Below are 26,964 nucleotides of genomic sequence, written 5' to 3' on the forward strand. Positions count from 1 at the left end.
GGTAACCATGCCAAGGAGGCATTTCCTTACACAACCCCCCGCCCCAAACGAAAGAGGATGACACTAACTTTTCCCAAGAGAGTCTTCATTTTATAAGTGGAAGAACCTGGAAAGGCCATCTGCATTGGCATGGGCAGTCCCAAGTCTGTGTTCCACTATAAAGTCCATTCCCTGTAGGGATATGGACCACCTCAACAGTTTAGGGTTTTCTCCTTTCATTTGCATGAGCCATCTGAGAGGTCTGTGGTAAGTTTGAACTATGAAGTGAGTACCAAAACGGTATGGTCTCAACTTCTTCAGGGACCAGACCACAGCAAAGGCCTCCATCTCAATGGCACTCCAATGCTGCTCCCTGGGGAGTAACCTCCTGCTAATGAAAGCAACAGGCCGGTCAAGGCCATCATCATTTGTTTGGGACAGGACTGCTCCTATCCCATGTTCAGAGGCACCTGTCTGCACAATGAACTGCTTAGAGTAATGTGGAGCTTTTAGAACTGGTGCTGTGCACATAGCTTGTTTCAGGCTGTCAAAGGCCTGTTGACATTCCACGGTCCAGTTAACCTTCTTGGGCATTTTCTTGGAGGTAAGTTCTGTGAGGGGTGTCACTATTGATCCATATCCCTTCACAAACCTCCTATAGTAACCAGTCAAGCCAAGGAATGCCCTGACTTGAGTCTGGGTTTTTGGAGCTACCCAGTTCAGAATAGTCTGGATCTTGGGTTTGAGTGGCTGAACTTGGCCTCCTCCTACAAGGTGTCCCAAGTAAACCACAGTACCCTGCCCTATCTGACATTTAGATGCCTTGATAGAGAGGCCAGCTGCTTGCAGGGCCTGCAAAACCTTCTTCAGGTGGACCAGGTGATCCTGCCAGCTGGAGCTAAAGACAGAAATATCATCAAGATAAGCTGCACTAAAGGACTCCAAGCCAGTAAGGACTTGATTCACCAACCTTTGGAAGGTGGCAGGGGCATTCTTTAAGCCAAAGGGCATCACAGTAAACTGGTAGTGCCCATCAGGTGTAGAGAATGCTGTTTTCTCTTTTGCTCCTGGTGCCATTCTTATTTGCTAGTACCCTGCTGTCAAGTCAAAGGTACTTAAGTATTTAGCAGCACTGCGACTTCGTGAGTAGCCGGAGACGACCCCCCTGGACCTCCACATTGACGCATGCAGAGAGAATCCAGAGGCTCCCCCTGACCGCGACTGCCTGTAACAAGAAACCCAACACCTGGACCAAGAACTGCACCCGCAGCCCCGAGGACCAGAAGGAACCGAACTTGAACGCAGGAGTGACCACCAGGCGACCCTCTGCCTAGCCCTGGTGGTGGCTGTCCCGAGAAGCCCCCTGCCGTGCCTGCCTGCACTGCTAGAGTGACCCCCGAGTCCCTCCATTATTTCCTACCTGAAACCCGATGCCTGCTTTGCTCACTGTACCCGGCTGCACCTGTGCCACTGCGGGTGTGTTTTGTGTGCCTACTTGTGTCCCCCCCAGTGCTCTACAAAACCCCCCTGGTCTGCCCCCCGAGGACGCAGGTACTTGCCTGTTGGCAGACTGGAACCGGAGCACCCCTGTTCTCCATAGGCACCTATGTGTTTTGGGCACCTCTTTGACCTCTGCACCTGACCGGCCCTGAACTGCTGGCATGGTAACTTTGGGGTTGCCTTGAACTCCCAACGGTGGGGTGCCTATGCCCCAGAACTGAGACTTGTAAGTGTTTTACTTACCTCCTAATCTAACCTTTACTTACCTCCCCAGGAACTGTTGATTTTTGCACTGTGTCCACTTTGAAAATAGCTTATTACTATTTTTACAAAGACTGTATATGATATTGTGTTTATTCAAAGTTCCTAAAGTATCTAAGTGAAGTACCTTGCATTTAAATTGTTTACTGCAAATCTTGAACCTGTGGTTCTTAAAATAAACTAAGAAAATATATTTTTCAATATAAAAACCTATTGGCCTGGAGTAAGTCTTTGAGTGTGTGTTCCTCATTTATTGCTTGTATGTATACAACAAATACTTAACACTACCCTCTGATAAGCCTACTGCTCGACCACACTACCACAAAATAGAGTATTATAATTATCTAATTTTGCCACTATCTTACCTCTAAGGTGAACCCATAGACTCTGTGCACACTATTGAGAAGGCTTGTGCAACCAGAAAAGTAAACAAATCTCACTGGGGTGCTCTCCTTTGAGAAATGTTCACTGGAAAGTGTAGGGATAGACTCCTCACACACTCTGGTAAAGATGCAGAATCTTATGACTTAATGAAGGCTACCCTGATTGAGGGCTTTGGATTCTCAACTGAGGAGTACAGGATTAGGTTCAGGGGGGCTCAAGAATCCTGACCTGGGTTGAGGTTGTTGACTTCTCAGTCAAAACACTAGATGGTTGGATAAATGGCAGTCATGTAAATGATTATGATGGGCTGTATAACTTGTTTATGAAAGAACATCTGTTAAGTAATTGTTTCAATGACAAACTGCATCAGCATCTGGTAGACCTAGGTCCAATTTCTCCCCAAGAATTGGGAAAGAAGGCATACCATTGGATCAAGACTAGGGTGACCAAGACTTCCACAGGGGGTGACCAATAGAAAGGGGTCACAAAGCCTCCCCGGGGGAAGAGTGTTGAGACATCCAAGGGAAAAAGTAAAGAGTCTTCTACATGGCCCCAAATACCTGCTCAGGAGAATGGGCACAGAGCCTCTTCACATACCTCAATTGGGTATAAGGGTAAAAACTTTGATCCCAAGAAGGCCTGGTGTCACATCTGTACTCAGCATGGACACCAAATGGAGACAATGTCTGTCCCAAGAAAAGTCCCACATTTACTACTCCAGTTAGCTCTGGAATAGCCAGTCTCCAAGTGGGATCAACAGTGTTCCCAGAGCAAATCAGGGTTCACACCGAAGCTACATTAGTTTAGTCTCTGAGGGTGGGGCAGGCCTAGCCCAACTTGCTGCCTGGCCACCTAACATGCAAAAATACAGGCAGCAGCTCTTAATCAATGGGACTAGGGTAGGTGCCCTGAGGGATACAGGTGCCAGTGTCACTATGGTGACAGACAAACTGGTTTCCTCAGAACAATACCTGGCTGGACAGACAAATCCAGTCACAAACGGTGACAATCAGACTAAAGTCCATCCCATGGCAATGGTAACTTTAGAATGGGGAGGGGTCACTGGCCTGAAACAGGTGGTATTCTCGTCTGAAATCCCAGTAGAATGTCTGCTAGGAAATGATCTGGAGTCCTCAGCATGGGCTGAGGTATAACTCAAAACCCATGCAGCCATGCTGGGTATCCCTGAACTGGTGTGTGTCAAGACAAGGGCACAGTGCAGGGCTCAGGGTGAAAAATAAGTGTTGGAGTCTAGAATAATGGCCCAACCTTCCAAGAGAAAAGGAAAGAAGACTGGGGAATCAGCTTCAACACAGCACAAGAAACAGAACCTCTCTTCCCAGAAAGATGTTCTATCCCCTGAGGGAACTGAGTCCATGGAGCTAGGACCTTACCAGGTTGAGCTCTTGGGCACAGGGGGACCCTCAAGGGAACGGCTGTATAAGGGGCAATAAACTTGTCCCTCTCTTGAAGGCCTAAGGCAGCAAGCAGCTAAGCAAGAAAAAGGAAATGTCAGTGGAACTCACAGGGTCTATTGGGAAGATGGACTCCTTTACACTGAGGCAAGAGATCCCAAACCTGGTGCTCCATAGGATAGTGGTAGTGCCTCAGGAGTTTAGGGAGTTCATTCTGACCTTACCCCATGATATTCCCTTGCTGGGCATTTGGGACAAACCAAGACTTGGGAGAGATTAATCAACCATTTCAACTGACCCAATATGTCCCAGAAGGTAAAGGAGTTTTGCACCTCCTGTATCACCTGTCAAGCCAGTGGTAAGACAGGTGGCCATCCAAAGGCCCCCCTCATTCCACTTCCAGTGGTGGAGGTCCCTTTTGAGAGAGTGGGAGTGGACATAGTGGGTCCACTGGAACTTCCCACAGCATCAGGGAACCAATATATCCTAGTAGTAGTGGATCATGCTACTAGGTACCCTAAAGCAATTCCCCTTAGGTCCACTACTGCCCCTGCAATACCAAAGCACTCATTGATATTTTTACCAGAGTGGGATTTCCTAAGGAGGTGGTTTCTGACAGAGGTACCAACTTCATGTCAGCTTACCTGAAGCACATGTGGAATGAGTGCAGGGTGACTTACAAATTCACCTCACCATACCATCCACAAACCAATGGTCTTGTTGAGAGGTTTAACAAGACATTGATGGGCATGATCATGGGGCTCCCTGAAAAACTCAAAAGGAGATGGGATGTCCTCTTGCCATGTCTGCTTTTCGCCTACAGAGAGGTGCCTCAGAAGGGAGTAGGGTTTCCCCCTTTGAACTTCTGTTTGGCCATCCTGTTAGGGGACCACTAGTACTTGTAAAAGAAGGCTGGGAGAGACCTCTCCATGAGCCTAAACAAGATGTGGTGGACTATGTACTAGGTCTATGTTCAAGGATGGCAGAGTACATGGAAAAGGCAAGCAAAAACCTTGAGGCCAACCAACAGCTCCAGAAGATGTGGTATGACCAAAAGGCTGCTATGGTTGAGTTTCAGCCAGGGCATAAAGTTTGGGTTCTCGAGCCTGTGGCTCCAAGGGCACTTCAGGACAGATGGAGTGGCTCTTACCCAGTTCTAGAGAAAAAGAGTCAGGTCACCTACCTGGTGGACCTAGGCACTAGCAGGACCCCCAAGAGGGTGATCAATGTGAACCGCCTCAAACTCTTTCATGACAGGGCAGATGTAAACATGTTTTTGTGATAATTTTTTTTTTGAGTTTATATAGCAACAACATAAAGCCCAACAGGTCATAGAGGAGCCGCATAAACCAAGCACCACATCAGTCAATAGCACAAAACAGAGCAAAATCTCATGGTCAGAAAGCAACTTTGAGGAATAAAAACAATGTGCTTGACAAATTTATATTACCCCCGCCTCTGCCCTTTCCCCAGGTCTCCACCCATTTCCCCCACACCTTATCATGCTGATTGGGACAGCCCCTTGCTTCTACACAAGCTTTTCTTGCTGAGCGCACCAGTCAACTCCCCTACGTCACTTTCCTACTGCTGGAGCTGTCTCTGACTTCCAGTTTGCTGCGATATCCCTCTTGGCCACCAAGCAGGCCGCTCCGACAAAGGCTCGATCTGCTCTGTTTGAACCCACCCCCTCAAGGGCCCCCAAGAGGATGCGCACTGGGGCAAATTCCAGCTCCACCTGCAAGACCCTGGTGATCTCAGTCGTCACTACCCACCAATAGGATGCAATATGTGTACAAGTCCACACCATATGGAAGAAGTCTGCATCCGGGCCTGCGCATCGCGGACAGTCAGCTTGGGGCCGAAGGCCCATTCTATGTAGCCTCACAGGAGAAAGATAGGCCGCACGGAGATAATAAGTTTGCACAACCTGTAGTCAGTAGGTGGTTAATGTCCTCGGGCCATCAGGGCATCCCTCCAGTCTTCATCATCCACTGGACCCACCCATCGCTCCCATCGCCCACGAAGCTTGTCTAGGGTCTGTGTTGTGTGTGTTGTCAATGTACGATATATGCGCGATACTCCCCCTTTACCCAAGTGTCCAATCACTGTCTTGGCCCCCACGGGGCTGAACTCAGGGAGGACCGTCCCAGTCTGAACATGCACGTGCAGTGCGTGACGGAGTTGCAGGTATTTGTGGAATTGGGAGTGAGTAAGGGAGAACTGCTGTTGAAGCTCTTGGAATGACCACATATGGGTTCCTGCCCAGACATCTCCAAGCATTGATATGCCAATAAGGTCCCTCCTATTAAACCCCTCAAGTGCTGAGATATCCTTAAGCCATGCTCCCTGCCACAGTGGGGCCGGCTGCGTGAGACGACGACGCAACCCCATCTCTCTCTGTGCCACACTCCACCCCATCAGTACCACCCTCATCACCTCCGGGAGTTTACGTGGCAAGGGATTGCCATATAGCATCCCCATCAAACTAGGAAAGCCGAGTGTCAATAGTTCTAGTTGGTAGGCAGGGTCTGACCAGCCTCCCCCCAGCCAGTCATTAATCACCAGCAGCTGCATTGCAAGGTAATAAAGATAAAGGTGGGACATCCCCAAGCCACCCTCGTACACGTCTCCCTGACAAAAGCAAAACGCCAAGCGAGGGCAGGAATTTCACCATAGGAACTGTCGCGCTACGGTCTCCATTTCTTTGAACCATCTCCTGGGGATATGGTAGGGGTAGTTCTGGAGCAGGTAGAGGTATAGAGAAAGCACCATCATTTTGTAGAGCGCTATCCGGCCCAAGACATTGAGGGGCAGAGACCACCATCTTTGGAGGTCCTCCTTGACTCTCCGGGTTAGTGGTTCAACATTGAGGGCCCACGCCAGCTCAGACAACAACGCTATTTGCACACCCAGGTATCGGAAGCTGTTGTGTCGGATAGGAATGGTACTCTGCCAGTCGTAGCAGTTCCTGGCCAGTTGAAGTGGAATCAAGAGCGATTTACTGGGGGTTAAGCACCAGGCCAGAAGCCTCTGCAAACAGGTCCAGCAGTTGCATCACTCTAGAACCGCTACTAGCTGGGTTGGCTAGGAACAAAAGCACGTCATCTGCATATAGGGCGATACGGTCTTTTCTCCCGGTAGGCCATGACCAGCCCTCAACTAAGGGGTCCTCCCTGATAGGTTTCGCCAGCAGCTCCATCGCGAACAGGAGCAGGTATAGGGGACACCCCTGACGTGTACCCTGGCGGATAGGGAACTGGTCAGACACCACCCCGTTCACTTGCACCCAGGCGATTGGATTGGAGTATAGGAGTCCTACTAGGGCTTAAAATCATGGCCCGAGCCCAATTTTCAACAGCACTTGCTGAAGGTAGGACCAGTCCACTGTATCAAAGGCCTTCTCAAAGTCTAGAAGGAGAAGTGCCAGCGGAGAGGTCAACAGGTTCCGGTTGGCCAGGGCCACTTGTAGTCATCGGATACAGTGTCTGGTGCTCCTGACCGGCATAATGCCGCATTGGTCCGGATGGATCAATGAGGAAAACACCCTTTTCAGCCTAGTAGCGAGGACTGTGGATAGTATTTTAAGTTCGGTATTAAGCAGCAAGATGGGGCGGTAAGCCGCACAGCACCGTGAGGGGGGGCTAGTCTTCGGGATCACCACTATGGTGGCCAGATCCAGACCGGGGGGAGACTCCCCTTTCTTTCGGCCTCTTCGAACATGGTGAGCAGGTGGGTGGTAAGAATATCGCAAAACTGTGTGTAGAGCTCTGCCGGGAAACCATCAGGGCCCGGCGTCTTCCTGGCAGCCAGCCATTATATGGCCTCCTCAACCTCATGCAGGCCCAGAGGCTCATCAAGATCCTGCTTTTTCATCAATGAAATCTCTGGAAAGGACACCTCCTCCAACAAGGGGGCCTCTCTCGACCTGGGGCCTAGGCCACGCTTCATAGAGCTTCCTCTAGTAAGTGGCGAAACTCTGTGCTATTTCGTATGGCGTCCGGGAGATGTCACCGGCGTCGTTGATGACCTCTGGCACGACTCTATTTGCCATTGGTCCAGTGGCGAGCCGGTGGGGGAGCTTGCTGTTCTTGTCCCCCCACCCGTATACAGGGCTACGGATGCTCTCCACATGTGCTTCGCTGCCTCAAGAGTAGTGTGCCGGATCTCTTCCCTAACTTGGGCTAACTGCTTCGCCACAGATGAAGATATGGTATCGTTAAGTTGGCCCTCTAAACGCACAGCTCTGGCCTTAAGGGCCGACACTTTTTGAAGACGTGTACGTTCCCGTACCCGAAGGAGATGCTTAGCCTGTTCCCTAAGAATGGCCTTACAGGCCGCCCAGATCATACCCGTGGATGATACGGACCCAAGATTAAAGCCAAAGTAGTCTGAGAGGTGCTCTCCGAGAGCCTGGGTGTTATCAATGTCTTGCATGTATTAGGCATTAAGTCGCCACATCGGGCATCTGGCCATGTCAACATCGTCTAAACGAAGAACTAATGGCGCATGATCTGAGACCCCCTGAGGGAGTATATCCATTCCCGTAACTCGGGGAATATCAAGGGCCGGCATGAAGAAGAGATCTATCCTGGCGTGGGTGTGGTGCGCGCTGACGTGTGGGTGTATTGCCGTCGATGGGGATGCCAAATCCGCCACTCGTCACAGAGACCTAGGCTGTCTACCTATTTACGCAGCCCAGTCGCCCCAAAGACTCGGCCCAAAGATATGGGTTCAGCAGTATCCACCTCGGGTGAAGAACAGAGTTAAAATCCCCCCCAATTTGGTTAGACCCGGGGGGAGTCCTGCCAACACGTCTCTAAGCTCCGTGAGTAGCCACCCCTGTGCGCCTGAGGGGGCATAGATACTGATTGGTTGCCCCCGAGAAGTCCAGTGACTACCACGTATCGGCCCTGTGGATCAGACCGGGTAGCCGTCACCACCACGGGCAGGGAGCGGTGCAGCAAAACAGCTTTGCCTCTTGAGACCCTAGAGAACCCTGAGTGATAAACTCTGTCGTAGCCCCCTCTCAGGAGCATGGGGCACTTATTACCCAGGAGGTGGGTCTCCTGTAGCAAGACTATGGATGGGGCAAAACGACGAATAAAGGAGAACACTGCTCATTGCTTAATTTTGTCGAGGAGCCCGTTTACATTCCAGGAGAGGACCCGGTTAGTCTGCTCTAGCTTGTGCAAGGCGATAACAGTACTGTGAGAGGTGTGCCTGTTCGGGTGTTCCTCCACGACCAGCCTAGCAAGGGCATAAAAACGCAACGCAAACCCCATAATAAATAACTGTAGTCAACTGTACCCGCGTGACCCCCAACTGCTCCCCACCCCATACTTCCAACCCAGAAGCATCTGTCACCCTAAACTGTGCCAACAATGTGTCAACTGCAAACTTGGATTGGTGGACCCCTCCTTTAAGTTGGAGTTCTGCAATCTGGCTCTCTGCCGCTCTGCGCTCTATACCAGGGAACATATCCCTATCCCGGCCTTCCCGCAATACCATGCGTCCGTGGGTCAGGTTCAAGGGAGCAGGGGGACTGGCTAAGGCGCTCCCCCTCGGAAGCTAGGCCGGCCTTCTCGGCTCCGGTCTTCTCACATGTTTCCGCCCCCGGAGGGGCCTGAACTCAGTTGTCTCTCTGCCTCGGGCGCACCGCCCAGGCCGCTCCGTCTTCTCCGGAGGGAACGGGTATGCCTGCGCCCTCCCCGTGAGCCCGGGGGGCTGCCGGGTTCCGACACCAGGCGGACATCTCCCGGTCGGGGGGGCCTTGTCACATCACTCGATGCTCTTCCATTAGCCAGTCCCATGCGGTCTCTGGCGAGTCAAAAAAGAAAGCTTTCCCGTCCATCAGGACCTTAAGGCGTGCCGGGAAGAGGAGCATATAAGTCAATTGCAGTGCTCTGAGTTTCTGTTTCACTCCTTCACAGGAACGGTGCCTGGCTTGCACCTCGCGAGTGTAGTCCGGAAAAATAAGGATCCTGTGATTGTCCCAGCGGAGGTCCGGCTGCGCTCTGGCCTCCCTAAGGATTAGATACCGGTCCTTGAAGTTAAGGAGTCGTGCAATTATCGGCCGCCGAGGTCCACCCAGTGGGGGCTGGGGCATCAGGGCCCTGTGCGCTCGTTCGACCGCAAACCAAGGGGAGAGTTTCTGAGCAGGGACCCATGATTTCATCCAGTTCTCCAGAAAATCTATTGCGCGATTCTCCACCGCGCCCTCCTGGAATCCCACGAAGCGTAGGTTATTACGTCTGGAGCGGTTTTCCACATCTTCTGCTCTATGGTGGAGCTCCCCGTGCGGGTTTGTAGCTGGACGATTTTGGCCTTGAGGTCCATGATTTCATCTTCTACCTGGGAGACCCGGCCTTCTACTTCTGTGATGTGTCCCACTGCCACTCACAAGTCCTGTCACAGCAGGCCCACATCTTCTCGTACCTCACCAACCTTAGTCTCAACTGCCATCTGTGAAGACTGGATGGCTTGTAGGATCGTGTTGACCCCTTCCGCTACGGTGGTCTCTGACACCGGTTCGCCTACCACTCGCGATGCAGACTGCCTGGCGAACTGGTCAATGTGTTGCTGCGATGCGGTTGGCTGCTTGCTTGCCCTATCTTTCCCCATGTCCACCGTATTTGATGTGAAGTCGGATCAACCCTGGGCCGTCTGCCCACCTTCTTGGGCACTGAATCTTGCTGCCCCCACCTCAGTGGACCTCCCCATCACCACAGCCCACCCCCGGGGGTCTGCCTTCACCTCAGCTGGGGCTTCCTGCTCCTTGTCACTCTACCAGCCGATCCACACTTCTCGCGCCGGGGGCGTTCGCTCACTTCTTGACCGCCTGAAATCCCCACTCCTCCTCCGGAGGTAGGGCAGATAGTTCCAGGCCATGCTACCCTGGGGGGCACACATACATCAGCTTTAGGCCTCAGGAGGCTCCCTCGGGCCGTCCCTGTCGCAGCTTGGTGCCAGTATCCCCAGGGGGGGCAGCCACCAACCTCTGACCTCACCCGGCCTCTCTGTGCCTCTCTCTCAATGCTCCGTGGACCTGTCCCCTCTTCTGCTGGGGTCAATGCTCTCCTGCGTGTCGCCCACCAGCCACCAGCACCAGCACTTTCAATGCCTCTCCTCCAGTCGGCAGGGTGGTCCGCTCGTCTTGGCGCGCGGGCCAGCGGGGACGTCTCGGCCTGTCCTCACCACAGGTATCTCTTGCCTTCACATGCCCCCGGGCCAGGGCACAAGCCTCAAGCCACGGAAGCCGGGGCAGGCCCCTCCTCTCCGTCGCTGCCGCAGAATGCAGCCTGGTTTGTTTATGGGGCCAGAGGCTCCCTTTTCACCACAGGACGCCGCTGCTCTTGCTGCGCGTCGCACCAACGGTTGCTGCGGCTCCATGTGGACCCCACCTCCTCCGGCCGGCCCAGAACGCGCCGCCGGTGCTGGCCTCGCCAGGCCGATCTCCGGCTCTGCCATGCCCCAATCGAGGGCACACCTCCCCACACCGCTGCAGCGGGTCTTCGTGCTTGTGGGGCACAGGCAAGAAGGGTCGGAGGGGCGCAGGAACGCCGGGCCGATGCCAGGCGGATGACGGAGGGGTCCGGAGCACTCTTAGAGTGCGACCGCCAACTTGACGCCCGTGGCCACGCCCCAGATGTAAACATGTTAATGGTTACAGATGAGGACCAGGAAGCTGAGAGTGAACCTCTCCCTGATCTCCTCTCCACTGACCCTAAAGATGGCTCAATAGACTGAATGATCTATTCAGACACCCTCTCTGGCCAACAGCAGGCTGACTGCAGGCAAGTTCTCCAGCAGTTTGCTGAACTCTTTTCTTTAACCCCTGGTCAGACACACCTGTGTACCCATGATGTGGACACAGGAGACAGTATGCCTGTCAAAAACAAAATATTTAGGCAGTCTGGCCAAGTTAAGGAAAGCATCAAAGTGGAAGGCCACAAGATGCTGGAGTTGGGAGTGATTGAGCACTCTGACAGTCCCTGGGCTAGCCCAGTGGTCCTGGTCCCCAAACCTCACACAAAAGATGGCAAGAGAGAGATGAGGTTTTTTGTCACCAAGACAGATGCTCACCCCATTCCAAGGGCAGATGAGCTCATAGATAAATTAGGTGCTGCCAAATACTTAAGTACCTTTGACTTAACAGCAGGGTACTGGCAAATAATAATGTCACCTGGAGCAAAAGAGAAAACAGCATTCTCTACACCTGATGGGCACTACCAGTTTCCTGTGATGCCCTTTGGCTTAAATAATGCCCCTGTCACCTTCCAAAGGTTGGTGAATCAAGTCCTTGCTGGCTTGGAGTCCTTTAGTGCAGCTTATCTTGCTGTCTTTCTTTAGCTCCAACTGACAGGATCACCTGGTCCACCTGAGGAAGGTTTTGCAGGCCCTGCAAGCAGAAGGCCTCTCTATCAAGGCATCTAATGTCAGATAGGGCAGGGTACTGTGGTTTACGTGGGACACCTTGTAGGTGGAGGCCAAGTTTAGCCACTCCAACCCAAGATCCAGACTATTCTGGACTGGGTAGCTCCAAAAACCCAGACTCAAGTCAGGGCATTCCTTGGCTTGACTGGTTACTATAGGAGGTTTGTGAAGGGATATGGATCAATAGTGACACCCCTCACAGAACTGACCTCCCAAAAAAATGCCCAAGTAAGTGAACTGGACCGTGGACTGTCAAAAGGCCTTTGACACCCTGAAGCAAGCTATGTGTACAGCTCCAGATCACTCTAAGCAGTTCATTGTGCAGACAGATGCCTCTGAACATGGGATAGGAGCAGTCCTGTCCCAAACAAATGATGATGGCCTTGACCATCCTGTTGCTTTTATTAGCAGGAGGTTACTCCCCAGGGAGCAGCGTTGGAGTGCCATTGAGAGGGAGGCCTTTGCTGTGGTCTGGTCCCTAAAGAAGTTGAGACCATACCGTTTTGGTACTCACTTCATAGTTCAAACTGACCACAGACCTCTCAGATGGCTAATGCAAATGGAAGGAGAAAACCCTAAACTGTTGAGGTGGTTCATATCCCTACAGGGAATGGACTTTGTACTGGAACACAGACCTGGGATTGCCCATGCCAAGGCTGATGGCCTTTGCAGGTTCTTCCACTTAGACAATGAAGACTCTCTTGGGAAAGGTTAGTTTCATCCTCTTTCGTTTGGGGGGTGTGTGTAAGGAAATGGCTCCTTGGCATGGTTACCCCCTGACTTTTTGCCTTTTGCTGATGCCAGTTATAATTGAAAGTGTGCTGGGACCCTGCTAACCAAGCCCCAGCACCAGTGTACTTTCTCTAAACTGTACCTTTTTTCCCACAAATGGCACAACTCTGGCACTCAGATAAGTCCCTTGTAAATGGTACCCCTGGTACCAAGGGCCCTGATGCCAGGGAAGGTCTCTAGGGGCAGCATGTCTTATGGCACCCTGGGGACCCCTCACTTAGCACATGCACACTGCCTCACAGCTTGTGTGTGCTGGTGGGGAGAAAATGACTAAGTCGACATGGCACTCCCCTCAGAGTGCCATGCCAACCTCACACTGCCTGTGGCATAGGTAAGTCACCCCTCTAGCAGGCCTTACAGCCCTAAGGCAGGATGCACTATACCACAGGTGAGGGCATATGTGCATGAGCACTATGCCCCTACAGTAGCTAAGCAAAACCTTAGACATTGTAAGTGCAGGGTAGCCATAAAGAGTATATGGTCTGAGAGTTTGTCAAACACGAACTCCACAGTTCCATAATGGCTACACTGTAATCCGGGAAGTTTGGTATCAAACCTCTCAGCACAATAAATGCACACTGATGCCAGTGTGGAATTTATTGTAAAATGCACCCAGAGGGCATCTTAGCGATGCCCCCTTAATACCAGTCCGACTTCTAGTGTTAGGCTGACCAGTTTCTGCCAGCCTGCCAAAACCAGACGAGTTGCTGGCCACATGGGGAGAGTGCCTATGTCACAGTGAGGCCAGGAACAAAGCCTGTACTGGGTGGAGGTGCTTCTCACCTCTCCCTGCAGAAACTGTAACACCTGGCGGTGAGCCTCAAAGGCTCACCCCTTTTGTTACAACGCTCCAGGGCATCCCAGCTAGTGGAGATGCCCGCCCCTCCAGCCATTGCCCCCACTTTTGGCAGCAAGGCTGGAAGAGAAAAAGAGAAAAACAAGGAGGAGTCACCCACCAGTCAGGACAGCCCCTAAGGTGCCCTGAGCTAAGGTGACCTCTGCCTTTAGAAATCCTCCATCTTAAGTTTGGAGGATTCCCCCAATAGGATTAGGGATGTGCCCCCCTCCCTTCAGGGATGAGGCACAAAGAGGGTGTAGCCACCCTCCAGGACAGTAGCCATTGGCTACTGCCCCCCAGACCTAAGCACACCCCTAAATGTACTATTTAGGGGCACCCAAGAACCCAGGAAATCAGATTCCTGCAACCTGAACCAAGAAGAAAGACTGCTGACCTGAAAGCCCTGCAGAGATGACGGAGACGACAACTGCTTTGGCCCCAGCCCTACCTGCCTGTCTCCTGACTCGAAGAAAACTGCAACAGCGACGCATCCGGCAGGGACCAGAGACCTCTGAAGCCTCAGAGAACTGCCCTGAACCAAAGGACCAGAAACTCCTGTGAGCAGCGGCTCTGCTCAACAACAGAAACAACTTTTGCAACTTTCTTGCAACTTTTAAAGAACTCACTCTTCCCACCGGAAGTGTGAGACTTCACCCTCTGTACCCAACACCCCCAGCTCGAGCTCCAGAGAATCAACACCACAGGGAGGACTCCCAGGAGACTACGATCTTGTGAGTAGCCCGAGATGACCCCCCCTGGATCCCCACAGTGATGCATGCAGAGAGAATCCAGAGGCTCCCCCTGACCGCGACTGCCTGTAACAAGCAACCTGACGCCTGGACCAAGCACTGCACCAGCAGCCCCCGGGACTCGAAGGAACTGAACCTCAGTGCAGGAGTGACCCCCAGGCGACCCTCTGCCTAGCCCAGTCGGTGGCTGGCCCGAGAAGCCCCCCTGTGCCCTGCCTGCACCGCTAGAGTGACCCCTGGGTCCCTCTATTGAATCCTATACAAAACCGATGCCTGCTTTGCACACTGCACCCGGCCGCCCCTGTGCCGCTGTGGGTGTGTTTTGTGTGCCTACTTGTGTCCCCCCCCCCAGTGCTTTACAAAACCACCCTGGTCTGCCCTCCGAGGACGCGGGTACTTACCTGGTGGCAGACTGGAACAGGAGCACCCCTGTTCTTCATAGGCGCCTATGTGTTTTGGGCACCTCTTTGACCTCTGCACCTGACCGGCCTGGTGTGTGCTGGTGCAGAGAAAATAAATAAGTCGACATGGTACTCGCCTCAGAGTGCCATGCCAACCTCACACTGCCTGTGGCATAGGTAAGTCACCCCTCCAGCAGGCCTTACAGCCCTAAGGCAGGGTGCACTATACCACAGGTGAGGACATATGTGCATGAGCACTATGCCCCTAAAGTATCTAAGCAAAACCTTAGACATTGTAAATGCAGGGTAGCCATAAAGAATATATGGTATTGGAGTTTGCCAAACACAAACTCCACAGTTCCATAATGGCTACACTGAAATCTGGGAAGTTTGGTATCAAACTTCTCAGCACAATAAATGCACACTGATGCCAGTGTGCAATTTATTGTAAAACACACCCAGAGGGCATCTTAGAGATGCCCCCGGAAAACATACCCAACTTCCTGTGTAGGCTGAATAGTTTCTGCCATCCTGCCACACACCAGACATGTTGCTGGCCACATGGGGAGAGTGCCTTTGTCACTCTGTGGCCAGGAACAAAGCCTGTACCGAGTGGAGATGCTTCTCACCTCCACCTGCAGGAAAAGTAACACCTGGCGGTGAGCCTGAAAGGCTCACCCCTTTTGTTACAGCACCCCAGGGCATCCCAGCTAGTGGAGATGCCCGCCCCTCCGGCCACTGCCCCCACTTTTGGCGGCAAGGCTGGAGGAGATAACGAGAAAAACAAGGAGGAGTCACCCTCCAGTAAGGACAGCCCCTAAGGTGCCCTGAGCTGAGGTGACCCTTGCCTTTAGAAAACCTCCATCTTAAGTTTGGAGGATTCCCCCAATAGGATTAGGGATGTGCCCCCCTCCCTTCAGGGATGAGGCACAAAGAGGGTGTAGCCACCCTCCAGGACAGTAGCCATTGGCTACTGCCCCCCAGACCTAAGCACACCCCTAAATGTACTATTTAGGGGCACCCAAGAACCCAGGAAATCAGATTCCTGCAACCTGAACCAAGAAGAAAGACTGCTGACCTGAAAGCCCTGCAGAGATGACGGAGACGACAACTACTTTGGCCCCAGCCCTACCGGCCTGTCTCCTGACTCGAAGAAAACTGCAACAGCGACGCATCCGGCAGGGACCAGAGACCTCTGAAGCCTCAGAGAACTGCCCTGAACCAAAGGACAAGAAACTCCTGTGAGCAGCGGCTATGCTCAACAACAGAAACAACTGTTGCAACTTTCTTGCAACTTTTAAAGAACTCACTCTTCCCACCGGAAGTGTGAGACTTCACCCTCTGTACCCAACACCCCCAGCTCGAGCTCCAGAGAATCAACACCACAGGGAGGACTCCCAGGAGACTACGATCTTGTGAGTAGCCCGAGATGACCCCCCTGGATTCCCACAGTGATGCATGCAGAGAGAATCCAGAGGCTCCCCCTGACCGCGACTGCTTGTAACCAGGAACCCGACGCCTAGACCAAGCACTGCACCAGCAGCCCCCGGGACTCGAAGGAACTGAACCTCAGTGCAGGAGTGACCCCCAGGTGACCCTCTGCCTAGCCCAGTCGGTGGCTGGCCCGAGAAGCCCCCCTGTGCCCTGCCTGCACCGCTAGAGTGACCCCTGGGTCCCTCCATTGAATCCTATACAAAACCCGATGCCTGCTTTGCACACTGCACCCGGCCGCCCCTGTGCCGCTGAGGGTGTGTTTTGTGTGCCTACTTGTGTCCCCCCCCCCAGTGCTTTACAAAACCACCCTGGTCTGCCCTCCGAGGACGCGGGTACTTACCTGGTGGCAGACTGGAACAGGAGCACCCCTGTTCTTCATAGGCGCCTATGTGTTTTGGGCACCTCTTTGACCTCTGCACCTGACCGGCCTGGTGTGTGCTGGTTCAGAGAAAATAAATAAGTCGACATGGCACTCGCCTCAGAGTGCCATGCCAACCTCACACTGCCTGTGGCATAGGTAAGTCACCCCTCTAGCAGGCCTTACAGCCCTAAGGCAGGGTGCACTATACCACAGGTGAGGACATATGTGCATGAGCACTATGCCCCTAAAGTATCTAAGCAAAACCTTAGACATTGTAAATGCAGGGTAGCCATAAAGAGTATATGGTATTGGAGTTTGCCAAACACAAACTCCACAGTTCCATAATGGCTACACTGAAATCTGGGAAGTTTGGTATCAAACTTCTCAGCACAATAAATGCACACTGATGCCAGTGTGCAATTTATTGTAAAACACACCCAGAGGGCATCTTAGAGATGCCCCCGGAAAACATACCCAACTTCCTGTGTAGGCTGAATAGTTTCTGCCAGCCTGCCCCACACCAGACATGTTGCTGGCCACATGGGGAGAGTGCCTTTGTCACTCTGTGGCCAGGAACAAAGCCTGTACTGAGTGGAGATGCTTCTCACCTCCACCTGCAGGAAAAGTAACACACGGCGGTGAGCCTGAAAGGCTCACCCCTTTTGTCACAGCACCCCAGGGCATCCCAGCTAGTGGAGATGCCCGCCCCTCCGGCCACTGCCCCCACTTTTGGCGGCAAGGCTGGAGGAGATAACGAGAAAAACAAGGAGGAGTCACCCTCCAGTAAGGACAGCCCCTAAGGTGCCCTGAGCTGAGGTGACCCTTGCCTTTAGAAAACCTCCATCTTAAGTTTGGAGGATTCCCCCAATAGGATTAGGGATGTGCCTCCCTCCCCTCAGGGATGAGGCACAAAGAGGGTGTAGCCACCTTCCAGGACAGTAGCCATTGGCTACTGCCCCCAGACCTAAGCACACCCCTAAATGTAGTATTTAGGGGCACCCAAGAACCCAGGAAATCAGATTCCTGCAACCTGAACCAAGAAGAAAGACTGCTGACCTGAAAGCCCTGCAGAGATGACAGAGACGACAACTGCTTTGGCCCCAGCCCTACCGGCCTGACTCGAAGAAAACTGCAACAGCTACGCATCCGGCAGGGACCAGCGACCTATGAAGCCTCAGAGGACTGCCCTGAACCAAAGGACAAGAAACTCATGTGATCAGCGGCTCTGCTCAACAACAGAAACAACTTTTGCAACTTTCTTGCAACTTTTAAAGAACTCACTCTTCCCGCCGGAAGCGTGAGACTTCACCCTCTGCACCCAACACCCCCAGCTCGAGCTCAAGAGAATCAACACCACAGGGAGGACTCCCAGGAGACTATGATCTTGTGAGTAGCCCGAGACGACCCCTCTGGATCCCCACAGCGATGCATGCAGAGAGAATCCAGAGGCTCCCGCTGACCGCGACCGCCTGTAACAAGGAACCCGACGCCTGGACCAAGCACTGCACCAGCAGCCCCCAGGACTAGAAGGAACTGAACCTCAGTGCAGGAGTGACCCCCCAGGTGACCCTCTGCATAGCCCAGTCGGTGGCTGGCCCAAGAAGCCCCCCTGTGCCCTGCCTGCTCCGCTAGAGTGACCCCTGGGTCCCTCCATTGAATCCTATACAAAACCCGACGCCAGCTTTGCACACTGCACCCGGCCGCCCCTGTGCCGCTGAGGGTGTGTTTTGTGTGCCTACTTGTGTCCCCCCCAGTGCTCTACAAAACCCCCCCTGGTCTGCCGTCCAAGGACGCAGGTACTTACCTGCTGGCAGACTGGAACCGGAGCACCACTGTTCTACATAGGAGCCTATGTGTTTTCGGCACCTCTTTGACCTCTGCACCTGACCGGCCCTGAGCTGCTGGTGTGGTAACTTTGGGGTTGCCTTGAACCCCCAACAGTGGGCTGCCTATGACCAGAAACTTAGACTTGTAAGTGTCTTACTCATCTGACAAACTAACCATTACTTACCTCCCCCAGGAACTGTTGATTTTCGCAGTGTCCACTTTTAAAATAGATTATTGCCATTTTTACTAAAACTGTGTATGCTATTGCTCTAATTCAAAGTTCCTAACTTACCTGTGTGAAGTACCTTACATTTCATGTATTTACTTCAAACCTTGAACTTGTGGTTCTAACAATACATTAAGAAAATATATTTTTCCATATAAAAACTATAGGCCTGGAGTTATGTCTTTGAGTGTGTGTTCCTCATTTATTGCCTGTGTGTGTACAAGAAATGCTTAACACTACCCTCTAGTAAGCCTACTGCTCGACCACACTACCACAAATAGAGCATTAGAATTATCTAATTTTGCCACTATCTTACCTCTAAGGGAACCCCTGGACTCTTTGCACACTATCTCTTACTTTGAGATAGTATATAGAGAGCCAACTTCCTACAACGGAAAAGTGCAATGTAATGGGGTGATGGTAGAGGTGAATCCATGGTATTGGTCAAATATGTCTGTTGCACAGGTCCAGTGTCCAAGGGCCATAGGAAGGGGAGCAAAGACAGTTCGAAGTGGACAAGGTGACAAGGTGGGACACAAGGGGGACATTCAGGAGGAGCTCATTCCCTGGTGGTGGTCTTGGTCTTGGCTAGTGTCTCTAGTTTCTGTCTGGGTCGCAGGGACCGTTTGCGGGGTGGTTCACCTTCTGCAGGGGGAGGGGTGCTGGTGGCCTGTGGGTCCTGTGGCAGGGCCCCCTGTCCACTACCTGCAGCAAATGTGGTGGGATGTTCAGTTACCTGGCTAGTGGAAGGAGCCCGCCGGTGTGCTGTCCATTCCCTCATGATGTTGGCTGTAGGAAGTTGGCTCTGTATGCACTATTTCAAAGTTAGAAAGAGCATGCACAGAGTCCAAGGGTTCCCCTTAGAGGTAACATAGTGGCAAAAAGAGATAATTCTAATGCTCTATTTTGTGGTAGTTTGGTCGAGCAGTAGGCTTATCAGAGGGTAGTGTTAAGCATTTGTTGTACACACACAGGCAATAAATGAGGAACACACACTCAAAGACAATTCTAGGCCAATAGGTTTTTGTATAGAAAAATATCTTGTCTTCGTTTACTTTAAGAACCACAGGTTCAAGATTTACAAGTAATACTTCAAATGAAAGGTATTTCACTTAGGTAACTTAGGAACTTTGAATCAGCAAAATAGCATGTACTGTTTTCACAAAAATGGCAATAGGCTATTTTAAAACTAGACAGTGCAATTTTCAACAGTTCCTGGGGGAGGTAAGTGTTTGTTAGTTTTGCAGGTAAGTAAACCACCTACAGGGTTCAAAGTTGGGTCCAAGGTAGCCCATCGTTGGGGGTTCAGGGCAACCCCAAAGTTACCACATCAGCAGCTCAGGGCCGGTCAGGTGCAGAGGTCAAAGTGGTGCCCAAAACGCATAGGCTTCAATGGAGAAGGGGGTGCCCCGGTTCCAGTCTGCCAGCAGGTAAGTACCCGTGTCTTCGAAGGGCAGACCAGGGGGGTTTTGTAGGGCACCGGGGGGTACACAAGTCAGCACAAAAAGTACACCATCAGCGGCACGGGGTGGCCGGGTGCAGAGTGCAAACAGGCGTCAGGTTTGCAATGGAGTTCAATGGGAGACCCAGGGGTCTCTTCAACGAAGCAGGCAGGCAAGTGGGGGGCTCCTCGGGGTAGCCACCACTGGGCAAGGGAGAGGGCCACCTGGGTGTCGCTTCTGCACTGGAGGTCGGATCCTTCAGGTCCTGGGGGCTGCGGATCCAGTGTCTTTACCAGGTGGGTTCTTAGAAGCAGGCAGTCGGGGTCAGGGGGAGCCTCTGGATTCCCTCTGCAGGCGTCGCTGTGGGGTGTTCAGGGGGGTCAACTCTGGCTACTCACAGGGTCGCAGTCAACGGGGAGTCCTCCCTGTGGTGTTGTTTCTCCGCAGGTCGAGCCGGGGGCGTCGGGTGCAGAGTGCAAAGTCTCACGCTTCCGGCGGGAAACGTGTTGTCTTTAAAAGTTGCTTCTTTGTTGCAAAGATGCTTCTTCTTTGGAGCAGAGCCGCTGTCCTCAGGAGTTCTTGGTCCTTTTAGATGCAGGGTAGTCCTCTGAGGCTTCAGAGGTCGCTGGACCCTGTGGAACGCGTCGCTGTTGCAGTTTTTCTTGAAGTGGGGAGACAGGCCGGTAGGGCTTGGGCCAAAGCAGTTGGTGTCTCCGTCTTCTCTGCAGGGCTTTCAGGTCAGCATTCCATCTTCGTCTTCAGGTTGCAGGAATCTATTTTCCTAGGTTCTGGGAGCCCCTAAATACTGAATTTAGGGGTGTGTTTAGGTCCGGGAGGGCAGTAGCCAATGGGTCCCAGCACACTTCTCAGTCAAGTCAGCATCAGTATCAGGCAAAAAGTTTGGGGTAATTGCAACAGGGAGCCATTTCCTTACATTGGCCACATCAGCTAGCACCCCTGCTATGGAGACCTTAGTGGTGTTGATGGCCTGCAAATCTTCCCTGATCTCCTGATGGTGTACCTCCTGCAGCCGCTTGTTTTCCTGCATCTGGCCCATCTTGTCCTGGGATTGTTGCAAAGCCTCCAGGACATTGGTGAGTGTCTCCTGGAAAGTTGGTTCCCTGGGCCTGTCCTCCCCCTCGCTCACAGCTGTCCTCTGTGTGTCCCTGTCCCCCTGTGCCTGTGTCCCCTGAACGGTGTGCCCACCTCCACTGACCCCAGGACCCTGATTGTCTTGGCTGTGAGGTGTGGACTGGGGTCCCTGTATAGGTGGGCACACTGCTGATTGACATGTTCTGGGGACAGAGGTGTGGACGTTGGGTGGGTGCTGTGGTGTTGGATACTGAGGGAGGATGCTCTGTGGTAGATTGGGGTGGCCGACTGACCAGTGGTGCCTGATGGGCCAGGTAGTTCATCCAGATCCAGAAGTCCAAAGTTACTGTCATCACCGGGGGCATCTTCTGTTGGGGGACTGGATAGTCGTGGCACCTCCTTGCCACTGGTATTGGCTGGGGCGTTTGTGGGGATGTAAGTGATGTATTACGCTTCATGTCTGTGACAGACTGTACATCCCTAGCTTCCCCTATATCGTTGCCGTTGCCCTGTCACCTTTGTTTGTGTATGGTGATGTATTGTGGTATTGTTAGTTCTCCATGCTGTACATGCTTTGGTGATGGGTGTACATGCAGGGCTGGGAGGCATTGGAATGGCATGCTGGGCATGGCATTGGGGTTAGTCACATGTGTATGGGCACTGTGTGGGATGGAGTGGACTGATGGCAGTCAGGGTGAGGGGGGGAGATGGCATGCAGGTATGGGGATTGATAAGTTGCAAATATTAACTCACCAGTGTCCAGACCTCTGGCTACTCCAGTGAGTCCCTCACGATTGCCAAGACTTGGTCCTCCCATGCTGTCAGCTGTGGGGGAGGAGGTGGGGGTCCACTGCCAGTCCTATGGATGGGGAGCTGGTGCCTTGCTGCCATGGAAAGTACCTTCCCCCATAGGTCGTTCCACCTCTTCCTGATGTTGTCTCTTGTTCTTGGATGCTGTCCCACAGAGCTTACCCTGTCCATGATTCTCCGCCATAGCTCCATCTTCCTGGCAATAGATTTTTGCTGCACCTGTGCTCCAAACAGCTGTGGCTCTACCCTGACTATTTCCTCCACCATGACCTGCAACTCCTCATCTGTGAAACGGGGGTGCCTTATTGAGGACATGGGTGTTGTGTGGTGTGTGTTGTGCAGAGGGTGTTGAGTAATGTGGTAAGGTGTGGGATGTGGGGTACGTGATGGATGAATGGGTGTTTGTGGTGTGTGTGTGTAGTTGTCTCTTTGATTTGCGTGGCTAGCTACCGCAGTCATTTTGTGTTCGTAAAAGGGTTGTGTGTAATGTGGGTGTGTGTTTTATAGTGCGGTGGGTGGGTGTGGTGTGTGTATCAGTGTCAGGTGTGTGATTTTCGTTTTGTCCAATGTTGTATTGTTTTGTATGTGGGTGGCCATTCTGACCACGCCGGTGTGTACCGCCAATGGTTTACCGCCATTGAATGTCTGCCGTGGTGATTCGTGGGTCATAATGTGGTGGGCGTAATTTATTTGGCGTAACGGTATGGGTGTTCGTACTGACAATTTACCACTGACCTTTGGTTTGGCAGACAGGTGTTTGTGGCAGTATTCTGTTGGTTTAGTGTGTGTGCGTCATAATATGGTGAACGAATGTTCGCCTCCGCGACGGTATGTTGACGGTCGTCACCCCAGTGGTAAGCAGCATTTACTGCCAATGTCATAATGAGGACCTAAATCTTTAGAAAGCACTGCAGAAACAATGTCATCTTGGTGTAAGTAGACCATTTTAAGTCCAGAAGTGGGTGAAGGTGACATCTATCCAAAAGCCTGTTTGAAAATGTACAGACAATCACATGCACACACACACACGCGCACACACACCCACCCACACACACACCATACACCATATACATATGCCTTGGCATGCAGCAAAGTTAAGGATGGGTGTCACTCAACGGCAGCCACCGCATAACTCAAGGTGAGGGGTTGGGGGCGGAGATGAGGTAAAAATAATTTTAAAACAAGCAGTTGCAATGTAATGAGTCTTGTGTTTGCTCGTGTTAGAGCTATTACCGTTGTAAACTCCTAAACGGACTGACTTTTCTTGCCACCTAAACTGAAATTGAAAAGTAAAACAGTTGACATAAGCAAGTTGATTCAAAGCACCACAGCTGCCAAGAGTATGAGTGTGAAGGGGAGATACAAAAGAAAACAGAAGTTCGCTGGCAATCAAACGTATGGGCAAAAGTGCAATTATCCATCTAACTGGCAAAAGTGAAATTAAACATGTAACGGGCAGAAGTGCAATTATCCATGTAACAGTGTCGATGTCATGCAAAGCGCTCAACTACTGCCCTGCGAGATCGCACTGCGTTGGAAATAAAAATAAAAAGTAGTTCAGAAGCTATGTGGAAAACACGGAGCCTTGTATGTTTTCAGTAGTTTACAGGTGCTCTCAAGGAGGGCTAAGCACCCGAAAAGGCATGACGTAAGCATTCCTTTCACTAATGAAATCAAACTAATTTGAAAATGCAAGCCCACAAGCCAACCAAACTGATGGGCATGACATGGGTGTGGTTTAAAGCCCACAGAGAGATTACAACAGGGGCCAGAGCGCTTGTGCGCTCGACCCTAAAAAGCACTTACCTTGCATTCACTGCTGGGACACCAGCACAGGCTCTCCAACAATCCTGGTGCTGCTTTCATGCAAAACCTTGCATGAAAGAAGTACCAGGATTGGTCTGAGAGGCAGTGACTGCTGCTCAGACACAGCCCTGGGGTCTGTGCAGACACAGCCCTGGGGTCTGCGCAGTTTCTCCACCCTAGCTGCTAAACACAGCTGGGCTGGAGAAACCTAAGTGCGCATGTGTGTTTGGCCAGCCTCAGACGGCTGGCAAAACACACATGCTCACTTAGGTGCACTCTACCCTCCTCCCCCTCCTACCTCCTGTGGCCCAGCCCTACCCCTCCACGCACTGCTGTCTGTATTAGAAGCAGAAAAATAAAATGATAGTTATCTATTGTTTTATTTTTCTGCTTCTGTCACAGCCAGTGGGGCGATACTCCTTTGGCATAGCGAAGGAGCCGCCCTTGGTGTCTCCTAGTTTATTATTTGCTCTGCATCATTGGGCACTTGCGACCCAAGGTAATGGCTTGAAATCTACCCTTTCCTTACTCAATATGGAGTACCTCTCAGATCACTCTTCTCTCTCATGTTTTTCAACTTACACATGCAGTTTTAGCCACCGTGACTGACCTCATAGCAGTTACTATGATGGCAAACAACTCTCTAGTAAAGTGTTAAAAGCTTAGGACATCTTCCATCTAAAAAACTTATTTACAGTAATCCAGGGTTACTTACTACAGCCCTACTTGCATCTCATGCTTAAATACTCATAACTTCCTTCCTATCCTGGCTCGCCTCCTTCTTAACACTAGTAATTCATGAAATGTTCTAGGAGTAACAGGCTCCAACAATGAAAAGAAAGTCCATCGTATGTGCAAAATAAACAAAATACTATTATCGGCCACCCTCCGAAGATGTAAGTACTTATAGTATTAATGACTGATTGTAACAATTTCATACTAACTTGACTTCCCAAAAGCACTCTTGCCCCCCTAAAATAATGAAACATGCCACAGCATGGTTGATGCCCAGCTTATCAACTGGTCTTGGTATGCATCTTTTGATCCCATTGAAGTATGGTACCTCCGCAAGTGGGCTTTACAAGCCATGCCTAAGTATTTACAGCCTAGTGAGGAAGTTATTGGTAGTGGAGTTGTGGTGATATAGCTGTCTTGCTGAAATTAATGCTTCGTAGTGATGAAAATTCGTACCTGTGCTAACTTTAGGCAACTAAGCTTGAGACGTCATCTTTTGTGGTTTCATTTTCCCATGTGAATAGACTTGCAATTTAATGCACACATGAATAAAAAGTAAACGTGTTCCACAGAAACATGGACGAAGACTTTCACAGACTGTACTGAATAAAGTATAAACATTCAAGGTTAAACTTAGGTGTCCCAGAGAGAATCACATCGCATGTAACCTTTTCTGTCCTATATGTAGAAGCTTGCTCATGCGAACCTCCTTGAAGTAGAATTATGAGAAACCTGTTAAGTGTATTTAGCTGTAATGTTTCTTCTTTACTCTGTTATGACTCGTTAAGAGCCTATGAACCATGTACTACTTTAGTGAATGTATGAAATCTTATGTTTAGAACTCTATAAAATAGTGTGATTTCTTGATGTGGAGAGAACCCCTTTCCAATTACTTTAGAGGGCATATCTATCTATCCGGATGCCTGTCTCATTTTATACTTTAACATTTTGATGATTTTAATTGTACTGAGTTCTTGATTAATTCTGTATTTTAACTGAGCTTTGCTTTCTGATTAATTAACTAATTGATTTTGTCTATCTTAAATTAAACTCTGTATGGCGAAAATCCTGAAATGAACCCTTTAATGTTGAGACTTCATTGTCTGTCCTTCTTGTAGGAATAAATGCGTTCTACGTTTCTGTTTTTGTAAATTGGCCCCTTTGACTTCTTAATAAAGAGACAAGTCCAGCGGGGAGCATTAAAGTCTGTCTAGGGACTACACTGGTCGGCCAGGGCCTACACCATTCCTGATCTATCAAGGCATGCTCTGAGACAAAGAGAAAAGTGGGGTTTTGCTTGTTTCTGAAGCTCATCTACCGAACTCCTGTGGGAAAGTCTTTGAGGAAATAGAAATATCATAAGACATAAAATAGATCTCTTAATGCAGAAGATGTCTCCAAATAACTCGAGGGACAGATAAGAGGTTCTCCCTTTAAGCCCTGGTACACAGACTTGTGGATAGTAAGCACGTAGGCATCTGTTTGTCACAGGGAGTGGAGTTTGACTGGTAAGGCTCAGGACTTTGTAAAAAACAGCCCACCTGTTGTGGTAGGTGAGGGTCAAATGATACAAATCTGGGCTGTGGGGATTCACTCAGCCAATTGACTGTCAAGCTCTCCGGGGCTCTATTTATTATACCCTGACACCATGCCCAGCATCAAGATGAATGTTTATGTTCAGTGTGATGTGTCTGCTGCGTGGCGCACTACATTCCTCCACACTATCAGAGGCAAAGAAAGTTTCTAACAAATAATATATGTTACAAACAGGGAATCTACAGTCTTGGGCCCATGTCACCTGGATTAATCTCTCAGAAATTGTGATGGCTGAAGATGAGTCCTGAGGGGATAACGGTCTTTCTCTCATCCTCCTTGGACGCTCCCCTTCTGTATGTCCTCTTTAGTGACTGGATGGCAATTGTTTCCAAGGTGTGTTCAGTGTCTGTTCTTGTTGGTTCCCCACCCAGCTGCCTTAATTCCACACCATTCTCCAGTTCCTCATCCAGGAGCACAATCTCCTCCATCTCAAGTTCTTCTTCTCGCTATTTGAAGAAAACAATGCTATGACTGAGGCGTTCATGCTCTCTCTAGGCTGTAACCATCGTTTCATTTCTTGCCATGAGCAGCCATAGATCTTTCTTGGATGGCAGTCTGAATTTTCCTCCTGTTTGCCTGTTGCCAGGTTGGATGCAGTTGTTTTTAGCACCTCTGGCTCAGCTGGGAACTTTGTTGTTGTGCCATCCTCTGTTTTGGCTAGCAACTTGGTCTAACAATCTGGGAGTCTATGTTGTGGCGTTTTGTATAAAGTATAGCTCAATGACAGGACATTAACGTTGTTGTGGCGCATTATGTTGTGCAATTTGGAGAATTTCTATACTTTCAAACGGGTTGAATGTTTTCATGCTGATCTAGGCCGATG

This window comes from Pleurodeles waltl, chromosome 4_1, assembly GCF_031143425.1.
Source record: "Pleurodeles waltl isolate 20211129_DDA chromosome 4_1, aPleWal1.hap1.20221129, whole genome shotgun sequence".
Lineage (NCBI taxonomy): Eukaryota > Metazoa > Chordata > Amphibia > Caudata > Salamandridae > Pleurodeles > Pleurodeles waltl.